Here is a 16,901-nt window from a genome sequence, read left to right as displayed (position 1 = left end):
GGAAGAAAAACAGGCAGTGGCCGCCTACTCCCATACGGGGCTGCGCAAGGTGGAGCGATAAAGACAAGTTAAAAAGAAAATGGAAATAAAGACTCAGCCTCAACGAAAACCCCAGAGGAGTAGTGAGGGAGGTGAGGTGTGTGCGAGAAAAGTAAGCCTGGCGGTGATGATGACATCACATCCTCATCTGTGCTGCTTCCAGTTTGGGTTGGAAAACACCAGAAATTGACGTCACGTGGCGAGTGAGACACCACTTTCCGTCTCTTTCTCAGTAAGTCACACACGGGCCTGTGCTTGTGCGTATACTATCACAGATGTACATACATAGTAAGAACAATGTAACACAGCACGGTGCGCATCCTCCAGCTCTGACGGGAGTCACCAGCTGTTTTCCGGCCCATTGACTGTGGCGTGACATAAAACGTTTTCCACTCACATACAATAAAACAAACGCACAACAGCAGTAACCACGCAAAGCCAGATAAGGAAATTGTTCAGCAGCGTTAGGTTATACAGAACAGTCAACACGCATATGTCTAAGAGGAAGTGATGCAAGCTGCAAGTGGAAGGTCTAATTTTAGTAAAAGCGGAAGTGTCCATCTCACTTCTCTTTCCAGGATTAACACATACGCAAAATACAGATGTGCACGCATATATGTGTGTGCAGCCAGTGAAAGCGCACACTTCCTTGCCACGGACGCCCACGCAGTATTCCACTGGTGCTGCCTCCTCCATTTGAATAACCAAACATGCTCCACGCTTGTTGTGATAAAAAGCCGCAGACGTGTAGGCAAAAAAGGTGCTTTTTTTTTTTTGCTTTTTTTTTTTTTAACAGTCGAAATCAAGTTTTTCACGGCACGCACCAAGCTGCTATGTATTACTTTTGTTATTCTCTCCACCTGGCGGTGATAAAAGTGTGTCATTGCAGTACTTGTGTCACATGATTGTCATGGCAATGAGGACAGAGTGGGCGTTCTCTCACTTCCATTTACATCATGAGACGACAGGATGCAAGCCGCAAGTGATAGGAGAGTGGGCGGCGTTAACGCTACCTTGACCGGACCGGACCGCGGCGCTCTTCAAATCCAACCAAAGGATTCAGAAAGCAAAGAAGCCTATATCTCATTTCAGGGGTGTCAAACTTTGTTTTTATTGGGACCTACATTGTAAACTAAAAAAAAAAATGTAACTACGTTTTTGCTCCAATTTGATTTTATGAGTCAAACTCAACAATCCTGCGTACACCATGGCTGAGATGGAAAACACGCAGCGGCCATCAGAGGACCATCAACTTCTTGATTTGAAAGAGGTCCCCTAAAAGACATCCAGATCAGCTCGCAACTCTTTAAAGACGTTATATAAGTCACTGTTGTGTTAATAGTAATAAGTCAAAATAGTGCCACTATTGGCGAGATGTTTATCTCTATTGTCATCATTGTAGTTTTCCTTTGGGATTCATCATCCAAAAAACGCATTGATATGTTCAGTGATTTGTTCTTGTTTTGTCCCGTTTTATTTGATGAGCTGGATTCTTGTTTTGAGTTTTGGACATCTCTGAAATGTAGGTCAAATTCCAACTTGTTCTGCCACCAAGCCATCTGAGTCACAGAGCGCCACTGTACATAACGTTGAATGGGAACAAGTAGCTCCTGTGCTATATTATCAAGCGTGGCCCAGAAATGTCGAAAAGCATTACATTCCTTTCAGGAAAATGAATTAATATTCAAATACAAAAGGGATGTAATGACATCCAGAGAGAAAGAGGAATCTCATACGTGTACCTTCTCATCTCCACTAAAATGGCATTATTGTAACCAAGACAACGGGGGATGCCTGACATTAAAGAGGTTCCAACTGAAAAGCCAATCAATCTCTTCGATATTGGGCTGGGCAAGTCATCGAAATGTAATCATGATTTCGATTTTGGCTTCCCGTGATGTTAAAAACATGATAATCGAAGAAAATGATTATCGTGCAGAACACTGTGGTGCATTTGAAAGTTCCTGTGAAAATACCCTGAATGCACCATGTTGCTCGCAAAGCAAGCCCAGCCATCCATTGTCCAAACCGCTTATCCTCACGGGCATGTTGCTAATTTGATTCTGCCGTCCCTGAGCGTGCTTTTTTGAAATCAATAAAAAAAATCTATTTATTAATCAAAATTTCAATATCAATCCAAATGATGGTGATTATGATTATTTCAAAAATCGTCCAGCCCTACTATATTGTGTTTCTTCAGCCAGAGGCACGGCTTCATGATAGAGCTTATAAGATGATTGCTAAAGAATTTAAGTGGACTTGACTTAGTTTGTTCAGTTCTTTTCAAAACGAAATGTGTTTTGGCATAGAAATTGAATGTTGTTTCTTCCTCCATCCTTCCGATATCTCACTTTCTCTCTCACACACACTGAAAAAGGCCAATCCTGAGGCGCACCCCTGGGGGGGGTTAATGGACAGACTCACTCACCCCTGATACTTTCCTCCCCCCTCCAACTCATCTTCCATAGAGACCACCCCTCATTTTTTCCCCACTCTACTTGTGTTTTCCACCCCAGTGGAAACACAGAGCGGTGGGTGGGTGACAGAGCGGGTGACTACAGTACACGCAGGAAAATGGGTCAGATATAGGAAGAGATCATGGAGGGTGCGATCATCAAGGAGTAAAATGTGCTCAAGGCAAGCTATGTGCGTGTGCGCGTGTGCTCGTGTAGAGGTGAAGTGAGTGGGGTGGAATGACCTTCAGGCACCTGCCTGTAGCGTCTCTAACTCCAACACAACACTTTTATTCTTATTTTATTTTTTTTCAAACGAACCAGTTACGATTTAAAAACTGTGTAGAATAACAATAACAAGGAGCTTCAAAGGACCCGTTTTGGTGTTCTTGCTCAGCAACGTTACAATTTAACAGTCAGTCAACAGTCACTTTTTTTATTTATTTTTTTTATACTGCGCATCTATTTTGACACCGGTTTTAAAAGCGTCACACACGTCGGAGCACGCGTGGGTGTCTTTGTTGTGTGCGATAGTGACTCCATGAGCGTTTGAGTGAACAGTGGTGATGCATAGGAGACAGTTGCGTGTTTTGGCACATAACGTGGCTGCGGATGGAGTTGTCATGGCGACTTTTAGGACTTCACCATGGTGACTATGAATGGGGACACACACAGACACGCAACTGCCGTTAAAAAATGTAATTTAGAGTCAAATATGTCAAAATACAAGAAAGACACTTTATATTAGTTTTAAACTGTCGCGGTCTCGCGGTCCAGTATTGCAGACACAAATGAGCATTTTCTCAAAGACGTCCCTCTAGCAATTTGTGCAGTAAGAATTAATCCATACATTTTTTGCCAACTCTGGGGGTGGCCATTTTGTCACTCCTGAATGACATCACAGTTGCTCAGGGCTCAGGTAACGACCAATCACAGCTCACCTGTTTTATGAGACTGAGGCATGATTGGTCATTACCTGAGCCCTGAGCATTTGTGATGTCATTATCAGTCAACAGAAGTAAGAAAATGGCCTCCCACGAGGATGGCTAAAAACGGGTGGATTTTGCTGCTTAAGTCATATTCCACAAAAGCAATATTCATCAGAATGCCATAAGCCTGCATAAAACCTACTCTTGAAAAAAATATGTTTGGGTTGACTTCAAGAATAAAACAATGAACAAAAAAATAATATAGTAACTATACTAAAACAAGATGGAACTGTTCAGGCACACAGAAGCAGTAGCGTCAGGATTTTTTTCATAACAAAAAAGTAGCAGCAATATGGTGTTTTTGAACAATACATTTTCCTTTATTAATCTTAACCTCCATAAAGTAGGTCGCGGCTTAGCAACAATAGGAAAAAATACATTTTCTCAACTGGTGGTGAAGAGCAAGACGCAAAGGAGGTCAAAGAACTTTTGACCCTCCCATCCTTGAACGCGACCCGTTATGAAATACACACAGCCACCCACACACACAGGACACACTCCAACGTCAGCCAATCGCACACATTATTGCTCTGACATCATGGCTAAGAGGCCCGTTGAGCAAGAACAGCTGTCTGGTAGCTACCACAAAGAGTGTGTGACGCAACAGTGTGGGTCAGCACGAGTGTGGGTTAGGTTTTGAGTGTGTGCTGCTACTGCATGAGAGACTAAGTCCGCACAGCACAGCGGCGGTGTGGTCAGTGTGGGAGAGATGAGTCACAAGGTTGACCTGAAGTTACATTCCAATGTTGGTGGAGGAAGACGAAAACAGAGATGCATGAAAACCAAATGAGAAACTACAAACCAATCAGAAATCAGAGTGAAAATAAAAGAAAATGACTTATCATACAGACATACGCAATTTTCACTCTAAAATAACAGTTTCCTAATCCTAGTAATGCTAGAGTAACTTGTAATAAGGATAATAGTGTCTGTGTTGTTGCCATGGTGACACTAGATTGCATATTTTAGTGGTCTGTAACAGTAGTTCTCAAACTTTTTACACCAAGCACAACAGTCAAAATTGTAGTTTACTTTATTACTAAATACTTAGTGACTTTTTTTTTTTTATCCTTCACCCGACAAACTAAAACTAATAAAAACAAAACTAGATTATTTCCCAAAAATATAAAGAAAAAATCCAACCATTTTCATCCATCTCAGGTGGTTGCCATTTTGCCGCTTACTGTTAACGACCACCACAGCTTTTCTGAGGTTGGTCAAGTGACGTTCGCAAGCTGGGCCCTCAGGGCACTGTGATGTCATTTTCAGTCGACAGAAAGTGGCAAAATTGCCGCCCCCTGAAATGGTTAAAAACGGGCGGATTTTGCTGCTTAACTCATATTCCACAAACACAATGTTAATCAGAATGCCATGTTTTGACTAGTGAGCCTGCTGGGAACATCCATCCATTATTGATACCGCTTCTCCTGACAAGGGTCGCGGGGTGTGCTGGAGCCTATCCCAGCTGTCTTCGGGCAGTAGGCGGGGGACACCCTGAATTGGTTGCCAGCCAATCGCAGGGCACACAGAGACAAACAAACATCCGCACTCATAATCACACATAGGGGCAATTTAGAGTATCCAATTAACCTACCATGCATGTTTTTGGAATGTGGGAGGAAACCAGAGGACCCGGAGAACAGGGAGAACATGCAAACACAGGGAGGCCGGAGCCGGGATCGAACCCACGACCTCTGAACTGTGAGGCGGACGTGCTAACCAGTTGACCACCGTGCCGCCCTTTGCTGGGAACATAATCTTGAAAAAAATGTGTTTGGGTTGACTTCCGCTTTAAGACGACTGTTCTGTGGTCCATTTTCATAGTGCGCACTGATGGTCTGAACAGTACATGAAGAGTCAACTCCACTGGGGAAAAGACGGAAGGAATCTTGCCCACACATTCCATGGAACCCATTCCCAAGGAGTTTCCACTATTCCCCTGCCTTGACAGGAGGAATTTAAGTTCAAAATAGAGGAGAGACTTAAGACACAAGATGACACTTTAAACATCAATGAATTAGTTTGTTGAGGTTGAATCAACCTACTGCATAGGTCTTACCATAAACAAAAAAAAAAGTGCATCATGCCAGTGATGAATGCCCTAAAACAGGAAAAGTATTTTTTGGGTTAATAGTCACGTCTCACATTTGCTCTGCCTTTTAGGCACAATTTTGCAAAACCCACGATATAGAGGTTGCCAGAGCTGGGCAGTCCGTCCCGGGGCCGGACCGGTCGGACCCTCCGGCCCGGCCGGATGCCCATTTTTTGGGGCGGGGGTGGGGGCTGACAATTTTTAAAAAAGGGCTCGACTTAGCATGGCCGGAAGTGGATTTTAGTCCGGCCCACTAATCGGCCCTCATGCGTGTAACGTGGTCGTGGGCGGCCAAATTTCATCTCAGCCTACTCAGTGAAAGGCTTCTTTTAGGCTTCTTTCTACTCCCGCGTCGGCGCGAGCGACAACTGCTGCATTGATTCACATGACTGACGCATTGTGCTGTTGGCGACAGGTCTGCAACACAAGCCACGCAAACATCAGGAATTGTTGCTGCTCCGATCGGTCCATTATGTCACATATTGCGAAGACATACAGTTTCCCACAGAGGAGAGAATGCACCACGCAGCTCGTTGCTGCTGCAAAGCAAACTAGTTCCAGATCGTTTTCGCAATAAAATTAAATGCATCGTCTAGTCATCTCAGTCCCTTTATGGTTGTAGCAGGCACGATATCCGTTGTTGTCGCTGTCTTTTTGAAGCGACGCCCCCCCCAACTGGGAACGCAACTGTTTCAAAACAACTTGTCTCCACGAGTATAGTCAAGCTTTGCGCAGCACTCAAGGATGGCGCTGGCACATCAAGGTGGAGTTCATGCGTTTCTTCTGTCTCGTCTTCCCTACTTCCGGATATACGACATAGCAAACCTGCTGTGTAGTTGCTGGTATACTTTTATTTTGAAGGCCGGGAAGTGTGAAGGAGGGGAAGTGTGGAAAATAAATAAGTAACTCGTTGACTGCGACTTCATGCTGTCTGTTGGACCCAAATAATTATGCAGCAAAATGTATACAAACTTACACAGCAAGTTCACATAACATTAAATGATTAAAAACACGGCGCCGCAATTTCAACTGGCAAAATGTCAGCATACTGTAGTTCTCCATTAAGAGACACAACAATAACCGTAAAATGACCCTAATGTTGAAATCACAAGCATAAAATATCACCGGCACTACATTGTAAACATTTGGATGCAAAAGTCCTCAGAACAGTACATCCAACTTTGTTCTAGGAAATGACCTGTTCTGTTGCAGAAATACTGTCTAAATGTTCTTGTGGATGAATGGACAAAAGGTTGGAAAGATACACTCACAAAATGTGCAGAAAGTCTTCTCACAAGACTACAGTATTCGCTGTAGTAGCTGGAACAAGGGAGCCAAGTCCCACATCGCTGACGTTGGGCCAGACCCTTCTATGTCACGAATGGGTACGTTTAATATTTTTTCAAATATCTATACTTACTGGTCAGTTCATACCTGTGGGTGTTATTTTTCCAAATTTTCACTAATCTAATGTGTTGAAAATGACTCTTACAATGTGATGTTAATGGTTGAACAAACATGCCGTTTTCTCCAGAAAAGTGATGATTTTGGAGGTGCAGGATTTCCCCGCCGATACCAGCAAAACTGGATAGTCTTCCTTTTTCACTTCCTCTATGTGTAATTGCCACATGAAGGCAACCGTTCATCATCAGGCAATAACTTCTGTGAACCTCAAGTAGTCCGATTTTTTTTATTTTTATTTTTTTTTTGCATGATGGCTCTTTCTGTGCATTGTGTTTGTAAGTGCGCGCTCGGCATAATCCATCAATGCTCAGAGTTGGTTAACCGTTCATGGTGTCAGAAATAACACAGCATTGTAACATACAGACCTCTGCTATGTACACTGTTTGGGTGATTACAGGCAGCTGAATTCAGTCAATCAAGAGGATGGGAAATCCGAAAACAAAACACGTGCTTTTTTGGAGGGGTCCTGAATTGTTGGGCAGTACATAAATACTGTACGTATGCAGAATGGTGGCTGGTGGCATTTATTCACCCAGCTGTAAATGGTGTGTGTGTGCGTGCGCGTGCGTGCGTGTTCTCCCTCGCCTCCGTTTGGAAAGTACATTTGAGCGGTATTATGTGGCTGTTTCCACAGTGGAAGCCTGTTCCTGGATGCGAGGCTGCAGTGGAAGTTCCCCTTCATGGAGGGAAGGACCAGGAGTGGGGGAAACAAAAGACAGGGAGAAAGGAAAGAGAGCACAGAGGAAGGAGTGAGTGGAAGGTTTAAAGAGAGGTCAGCACAGCCTTGCCTGAGATAACCGGACAGGAGTAAAGACTCAAGACGAGTGGCGCGGTGAGGTGGAAGTGAGTTGCGGTTAAGAGGTTTGACCTGCACTGACCCGAGCGTGGTGCATCGAAATTGAGAGAGAAAGAACCAGTGTCGGCTAAAATCAACTGGGGTAGGTTCCAGCCCACCCACAACCCTAATGAGGACAAGTGCTAAGTTTAGGAATTCTCTGGGTACTCCGGCTTCCTCCCACATTCCAAAATCACGCATGAAGGTTCATTGATGACTCCAAATTGTCCATACCTGTGACAGGCTTGAGCGCGACCCTAATGGTATTGAAAAATTGTTAGATTCATATATGTGTTATTATTGGAATTTCAAAGGTTTTAAATTTGACAATGTGCTCAATCCTTCCTCGTGTTTGGTTTGTTTGATTTATAATTAGGTTCTAAAAATAAAAACAGCTGCATGTCTTTGGTTTTGGTTTTCTTCCTGGTGACGCCTACGTGAGTGATGGAATCACACTGGAACTCAGCCAAACCAAAAAGCATCCAGTCGTGTGCCATGATGACAGACGCCAATTCAAATATGATTCACGAAAAAAAAAAAGAAAAAGAGGCTTCAATATCAGTTACGCAATTTGCTAAAAAGAAAGTCCACTTTTACGAAGACAATAATGTTGACTGCCTTTACCTGAAGAAACGCGTTGCAGAGCGTCTACAGGGGCAGATCGCGAGGTTAGCTTGCGGGATTTGTACGACATGTTAAGCGCGAACACGCTAGCACTGGTCCACCATGTTTCGTAATAGCACAACAGTGAGTCAGAGTAACATAAAGCAGCCCAAGTCATGGCAGCGACAAGTAGGCAATTAAGTCACTCTGCACACCCTAACTTGACAGTACAGCGACAAAAAAGGATCCTTCACAAGGAACCCCAGACAGTCCACTGAGGAATATCATTTTGGTATCATGTGGAGGGATCTTTCTTGTTTCTTTCATTTTCTTGTCCATGTGGGCCACAAAGTGAACTGAATAAAAGAGAACAGGGGTGTGCGGTTCCATGTATTTGTCCTCATCAGGTAGGTGTGCATCGTTGAAGGCAAAGTGGTCTCAACTTTCAAACGGTGCCAAATAAAGAAGATTATTACCCCTACTAGGCTGGTGCCTTAAGGTTGTTGGGAAAACCGATAAAATCTCATTTTAATGTTGTATACTGATGAAAATTATAGTTGACGTTGGAATTTGTTGAAAACATTGGACGTCAGCAACAACTTATGACTGCTTTTATGGCCACTGCATTCCCACTAAATAAGTGAGTGGTTACAGTCATGGGGAGTGGCAAGCTAAGTACTTGATCTGCAGGTATGCAGCTGGCTGAGCATCAGTAGAAACGACTGGCACTCCTCCATGCTGGACTATCGCTGTTATGGAATTTTATTTTATTTTTTTTCTTACCGATTCCACACTGAGGGTTTCTGGGAGGTTCACGATGAAACCCACATGGGCACAGACTACTGGCCGCAGATGCGTGTGTGCTGTTTCCATAGGTGTACATTTCTAAATCCAGGTCTTAGATGTCCTAAACTGAGTTACTTTGCATAACATTCAAGTGTCAGAATTGAGAGACAAAAACAGTCAATTACTTTATTTCACTCTCAAGTACAGTATATTAAGTACAGTATATTAATCTATTGTCTCTATTCTACAAAAAAGTTATTGCTCATGCATAACTACAGTATATAAATAGTCCATCAATTTCGGGAAGCAATTTTATTATCAACATTCCGATTTAAGAGGGAAGTCAACCCCAATAATTTCTTTACAATAATATGTTCTATGCACCACCACTACTCTAAACGCGGCATTCTGAATAATATTGCATTTGTGGCATATGAGTTAAGCAGCACAATCCACCCGTTTTTAGCCGTCTCAGGGGGCGGCAATTTTGACACTTGCTTTCGAATGAAAATGACATCACAGTTGCTCAGGGCTCAGGTAACAACCAATCATGGCAAGTTGAGCCATGAATTCCTCCAAAGTCCAGTGTCCACAATTCCAGAATTTGCTTAAAAGAAAAAAAAAGACTCTCAGATCGTACAAGACTTTTGAGTTTGAACCAGTGAGAAATTGTCCAGTGAGATATCAGTGTACCTCTCAAGACCTCAGTTCACTAGAGAATTAACTCAGCAATTATTTCAGCACAAGTGTGCATACCTTTGAGAACTGGGGATGTGGCTGAAAGCTTTTCAGGACATTTTTTGTAATCACATTTTCCATCTTAATCCACTCTCCCACAGAGAGTTTCTACCAAGTTACAGTTTGAAAGTATGACTCAGGAAAAGGGTGTAAAAAAAAATTCCAAGACACTAAATACACCATGGATCACAGTGACGACCAAGAACTGGACATCCATCAACAAAACTGGTCAGAGAGGTTGCCAAGAAGCAGACAGCAACATTAAAGAAGCTGCAGGAATTCCTGGCAAGTACTGGCCATTTAGTACAAGTGACAACAATCTCCCATCTTTCTTTATAAGTCTAGGCTATGGGGTAGGGTGGCAAAATGGAAGTGTTCTCTCACGAAGAAGAAAAAACTTGAAATCTCCCAAATGCATGTAGGAAAAGTCTAATAAAACCAAGATTGAATATTTGGCTATAATTCCAAAAGGTGTATTTGGTGCGCACAATACAACACTGCTCACCCCAAGAACAAAACCAACAAGTGAAGCATGGTGGTGGCAACATCATGCTTTGTGGCTGTTTTTTCTTCAGCTGGGGCCTTAGTCAAGGTAAAGGGAATCATGAACAGTTCCAAGAACTTTCAACTACCAGTCAATGCTAGCATAAAAACTGCAGGCGTCTGCTAGAAAGCATATGCATCTCAGGAAAAGCCTACTCGGGACAGCTGAACTCAATTAATCAGAGGCACTTTAAATGGTGGCAGGTGTGCGCTGACTCTCATTTAATATTTTTGATGGTGAATGGTTCATTCTGAACACAGCCAAATCAGGTACGTAACCATATTAGCTCTGCTCTAAAAAATAAATTTTCTTCCAATCAACTGTACATGTTAATATTAATGGCGGCTAATGTTTTTAATTTATTCTTCTCTTTTTTTAAATATCACAAAAACTGGCATTCTGGCACCGAGAAATGTTTGCAATCCTATATTAACAAAATGGTAACAATAATGCAATAATAAAACCAGAATAAACCTGAGCTGGATGATGCATGTGCATACATGCACACATTAGGTGCCCGAAGCCAAGTTCAGATCCTTGCGTTATCTAAGCCAAGCCGTACATACCTGTAGTTAAGCATGCGTGAATATATTATGTTTCATTGCATCCATGGAATCATTTCATTCATTTAATTTAAAGATAGAATGGAAGTTGGGTTTGAAAAAAAAAAAACGGTTAAATGAATCTTATATTATACCGTTGTTCCATAACTCAAAACTGTTCCCAGGTGTCTTAAAGCGGAAGTCAAGCCAAAATTGTTCTTTACAATATGTTGTATGCGCCCCCACTAGTCTAACTAGTCGAGAAGTTAGAAGAAGGTGTCGTTGACTGGTTTAAGGTACTGCTTTGAGGTTGACAGTGACATCAAAGTTTGACAGTATATACGTACTGCAGGTTATTAAGAAAGGCTAAGCTAGGTCATGCCTCATTGTTGCACTTGACACTCTGCATTCATTTTTTTTTTTTTTTTAACGAGCATTATACTGAGTTTCTTTCATTGAGTAAGGGGAAATTCATGATCACTTATCTAAGACCAATTACAAACGAGAGGGTCTTAGTAGGGAAGTTAGTAAAGTAGTTTCATGAAACCCTTTAACAAAAAAATGTCATACATTTTCTAAAAGCGTGGGAAGAGGAACCTTTTTTGTCCTGTGTTGCAATCTCATCTCAAGTACCGGTACCGATTTCAAAATACGGCACAAAACATCTTGTATGCAGTGCAGGACAACACGGTAGTAAATAAATAAGTTAAACTGAAAAACAAATTGACAAACTGTGAGATCAAATCATATCATAGAGGTCGGTTACAATAGTCCAGTCTGTTTCTTTTATATTGTAGGAGAGTCCAGTTGAGAGTGGTCCGCGGAACATCTTTGGATGTTCCACAGTAATTACATTACTGGGAATTACACGATCAAATAGTCACACACTTAGCCTCTATATACATTTTTTAACGGTGAGAAGACACACATTCTTTGCGTTGAATACCATGCTTCAAGTGAAACAAGGACATCGACTTGTTCTGAACAAGATAAGACAGTTCTATGATTACAATGTCTGAATCTTGGCTGGAGTTGGGGAGGGTTGGAATGAGCTGTAGTGAACTGAAATACGCAAGGGGTTTGTTCCTTCTGAAGCAACAAATGTCCTCCGATAGCTGCAGGGGAAAGTCTCAGGCTTGCATAAAATGTACACAGTGGATACAAAAAGTCTACACACTCCTGTCCAAATGTCAGGTTTTTTGACGTATTAGAAAATGACACCGAGATAAATCACTTGAAAACTTTCCCCCCAAATTAATTGTTAAAAATTGTAATTGAAAAATATGATTAATTGCGATTAATTATCTAAAAATTTTGCGATTAATTAGTTAAACATTTTTAATCGTTTGACAGCAGTAATATATATACATTAGACGTACCGACTGATTACTATTTGAGCTGACTTGACAAAAAGGCAGATAGACGGACGGCGGCAGGGTACCCAGACGGATGGCGATGAATGGACTGGCAAATTTTAGTAAATTACCGACCTCTGATATAGATAGATAGATAGATATATCGATAGATAGAGCTATAGCTATAGATATAGATAGACACACATAAAAATAACCGTCAGACATCATTTAAGGTCACCACCATCCTCTTCAGTGGGAGGTTGAGCCGTGCGTTTCGACACTGGTGACAAAACAATGTCACATGTTCCCCTTTCTAATGCCTCCCTGAAAATGGCCTTTAAACAAGTGTCTTCACTGTGATGAGTCACTGGTCCTCTCGTTCAAACACAATCCCATGCCCCACTTGAATCCAGGGTTAGTTGGTGATACCTCTAAAAAAAAAACTTAAAAGTCACCAGCGTCATCTAACCATGTGACGCTATTGCTCAAAACCAACATTCCTTCATGTTCTTCTTTTGGTAACCTTCTAAACAATGAGACATTAAGAGCACATAAACATATTGTGAATTTTGATAGCAAGGCTAAACATGCAGTATTAATCCTCGGAGCGCTAAACGATTGACCGTCTTGGGGATCGAAATCTCAGACAACTCAATTTCATGATTGTCAAAGCAGGCGTTTTACTCGTGGATTGGACACACTAACCAATCAACTCCGAGCTGCTTAAAAAAAGTGTCATGTCTACTTCACACAGTCACACACCCTCTCTGAGTCCCATTTCCCGGCTGCTCACAAACAGAGAATGGAGTCCCGATTTTAAATACGTGCACACAAGGTGACTTATGCTCCATAGGAAAAATTGCATGACCTTCAATAAACTCTTTGTAACAATGCAAATGAATCAATTGCATGGAGGAAAATATGTGCAGTGGAGGTACTAAACTTCAACACACTCATAAACCTGTTCACATGCACCTATGCAAAAACGGTGTCGTCAAAAGTGCACATGAAGAGAAGGGGTTGGGTCGCTCTCACACTGTTACACAACCTTTGAATAACTGAACCACGCGGTTTACCAGCGTAACCATAAAAAAAGCTGATAAATCTGCCGTCAAACAAGCGTGGGGGGGTGGGGGGGCGGTTGGGGGGGGTGCTGTGGACGACGGAAGATTACGCACATGCTGCTTTGCGTTAGTCTGTGTGGAAAAGCGTACTGGTGCAGAAAGCGCCAACACACGTGATAACATCTACTAATGGCCCAGAGGGGGATACAGTACTGTACGTCCGCCTGTGTCGTGGCTCATGGAAACACTTCTCGCCCCTTTCTCCTGTATTTGGGCACTGGGCTGATAAGGCAAGGATGGCTTGCGTTACTCCACTTGGGCAATCCCGGGTGGGGGAATCCCCCCGGGGTGCGTGTGTCCACGGAAAAGGAAGAATGCCGCCTTTGAGCGGTTTGCCACTGCGCCGGCAACCCCCTCCCCCGCACGCCCTCCCCTTCCTTGTGCTCTGACGTACGGTTGCAGCAGATTTGGTGACAGTGAGATAAAAGCCTTCCTCTGTTTCCCCCTCCGCCTCTGTCTGTGCTCTCCTCGCTCTCCGGTGTCACCGGAGTGCTGAGTGCTGCCGCTTTGGCCAGTCCACATAGAGGCCTCATTCAAAGTGACACAATCACTTTTCACTTGTGCCCTGCGATAAAGCAGAGTTCACTGCGTCTTGGTGCTGTGTGTGTGTCGTTAAGCTGCTGAGATGCTTGAACGGATCACAAACTGACTCTTGGTTAGAAGGAAGAAACTGTCTTGGTTATAAATCTGACATGACTGAATAGTATGTAGGCGCAAAACGGTTCTCCCGCACTAAAATGGCACTTTGTACAGACCAAAGCAGCACTTTGGACAACTAGGGGTGATCAGTGAGAAATCTAGCAATTGTGGAGAATTGGTTGTTACAAATTGGTTGGGCGGAATCGTTGCATCTCCAAAACGGTGACTACTCAGAAAATCAAAAGTACACCATCTTGTTTGAGTTACCAAACACCACAACGTTAAACTTGATATACTTTACATTGCTCTCACACACTGCTGTGCGATCACATCAACAGATCTCCCTACAATCTTGTTCAGTCACTAAGTTGTCTCATGGGGAAAAAAAATGCTATTCATCACACTATCATTAACTCCTTCACTGCCAGAGATTTTCAGACATTCTTTTACCCTAACGTTTGAAAAATGTGAGAAAAAAATATTAATACATTCCTGGGATTGAATGGCTGGACTGTGAAAAGACATGTCAATTCATCAATGGCAGTGAATGAGTTAATTAGAATCTTACAGACACGTCGCCACCGCCAGCTGTGCTCATCAAAGTCTGCACCCCAGCTGAGTGACGGCAGTGATATATAGATGACGCGTTTGTGGACTTTGAACCAGGTGAACCAGGCGAACCAGTCGAACGTGATATGATATAGTTTGTAGACAATGACGATATTGACGTATTTGTAACAGAATAGAGAATGGTAATTACCACTCGATTTTTTAAAATTAAAATAGTGCTTCTCTTGCACTGACACATTATTTTTACATCTTTGATTGAAACATAATATATTATTATTTACTAGTAAATAATAATAGACTCTGAAAGCCTCATGTCTAAGCTCTCTAATTCTTTTGGAATTATGTTTCTGTCTGCTACAGGTGCTGAGATATTAATTATTTTGTAAGTGTTGAATTTCTGGGAAATCTTCAGGTTTACAAGGGTAATTCCAAAGGCGACCTTAGGTTTTGGGGAGCTGTTGAGCCAGGCGCTTTAGGCTTTAATGGGTTAAACGGGTGCATTCTGGGCCTTGTCTCGTGTCTCCACAAAATGTCATGGTAGTTCTTGCACAAGCTTGAATGAGTAATAATAATAACTAACAAATGAATAAACAATATAATGTCATCCACGTATTAAAGTGGAAGTCAAGACAACAATTTTTTTTTACAATATGTTCCATGTGCCCACAGTAGTCTAAACGCCGTATTCCGGTTAATATTGCATTTGTGGAACATGAATTTATGCAGCAAAATCCACCCGTTTTTATCCATCTCAGGGGCGGTCACTTTGCCACTTGCTGTCTACTGAAAATGACATCACAGCTGCTCAGGGCTTAGGTAATGACCAAGCATGCCTCGCCAGTTTTCTGTGTTTGAGCCGTTATTGATCGCTACCTGAGCCCTTAGGCACTTGTGATGTCGATTTCAGTCGAGAGGATGTTATTCATTCCAAAAGAAATAGATGTGATCTGCAGCAATATGCTGGACCAACACAAGAACTCACCATTCTTTTCAGTGCAGTTGAATTCTATGCCACTCCTGCCACCTTGAATGAAACCCAGTCTGAATCACCTGTGTGAAAACAAAACAGTTATTAGGTAAAAAAAACATTTGCTATTTTGTCTCATTACTTGGTGTAAAAAAAAACAAATAAATAAAAAGAATGTTAACGTTATGGAGCGTAAAAGCAACATTCGGGGCCTATCAGCAAGTAAAGATGGCAGGTTATCGCCCCGAAAAACTTGTGTCTCATATTCCTGTGTGTTTTAAATGAACTGCACGTGACTTTGGTCAATCCTGTTGTTTTTCATTGAACTCTAGAAATAAACATGGATTAGATTGGATTTGGATTGTTTCTATTGAGGAATGCTAAATTACCCTTCAAATGTTCTTTTTTTGATTTAACATGAGAGAAATAATGTAAAATCCAAACAGGAGTTTGATCAAGCCTCTTCAAATCAGCTCAACGGCTTTTCGGTGAACAAACCGGACATTGTGTGTGTAAAACGCCTACCTGACTTTCACTGCAGGAGAACACTGTTCATTACCGGCACGTTTGATTCTATTTAAAGGACATGGTCATAATCTCATATTATTCTACTACAGGTCTGGCGGCATAATGGAGCGGGCTAATCTGGATTTACACGTCATCATTGTGAGGTTAACGGCGAGCGATCTAGAGAAGGTTCCGGTGAAACACACAAACAACTGATGGCCGAAAATACTGCTCCACAAGCAAAGGCTGACTCTATATGACCTCCACATGCTCTGGGAAAAGAACATGAACTGATGCAGGGTCATACTTGTCCAAATGTTCTCTAAGTAACAACAAATAAAGGCCCCCTTTTTTTTCGAAATAAAGCCACCCTTTTATGAAAAAATAGCTTCAAATGTCCCATAAAATGCTTTACAACTCTTCAGGCAAGCAGAACAGAACAGGGCAAACCAAAGAAGGACATGTGATCCAGACCGATGCCTTATTGAGAGACAAATCAGTCGGAGAGTGATAATGGTCAGAACATCTGAATAATAGGTGGACGAATTCTTTAGTTGCATTTCATCAATGTACGCGCAATTCTATAACACTGTCAAATCTGGAGTTAAGTTGCATCTGATGTGTTCACAGTGCAGCTAGCAAAGACCCTGCCCG

General features: G+C 42.2%; 1 long non-coding RNA gene across 3 annotated transcripts in view; it reads right to left on the bottom strand.

The window, feature by feature from the left end:
* Positions 1-16,901, bottom strand: part of LOC147143680 (uncharacterized) — a 63,707-nt gene that overhangs the window by 42,301 nt on the left and 4,505 nt on the right. For all 3 annotated transcript variants that reach the window (XR_015087736.1, XR_015087734.1, XR_015087735.1), the window contains exon 3: positions 15,756-15,823. This is a non-coding gene — a long non-coding RNA (uncharacterized LOC147143680). The remainder of the gene's footprint in view (positions 1-15,755; positions 15,824-16,901) is intronic.

Source organism: Filicampus tigris, chromosome 8 (assembly GCF_054856515.1).
Source record: "Filicampus tigris isolate MCC_2025a chromosome 8, RoL_Ftig_1.0, whole genome shotgun sequence".
NCBI classification, from domain to species: domain Eukaryota; kingdom Metazoa; phylum Chordata; class Actinopteri; order Syngnathiformes; family Syngnathidae; genus Filicampus; species Filicampus tigris.
This window is presented reverse-complemented; position numbering and strand designations above follow the sequence as displayed.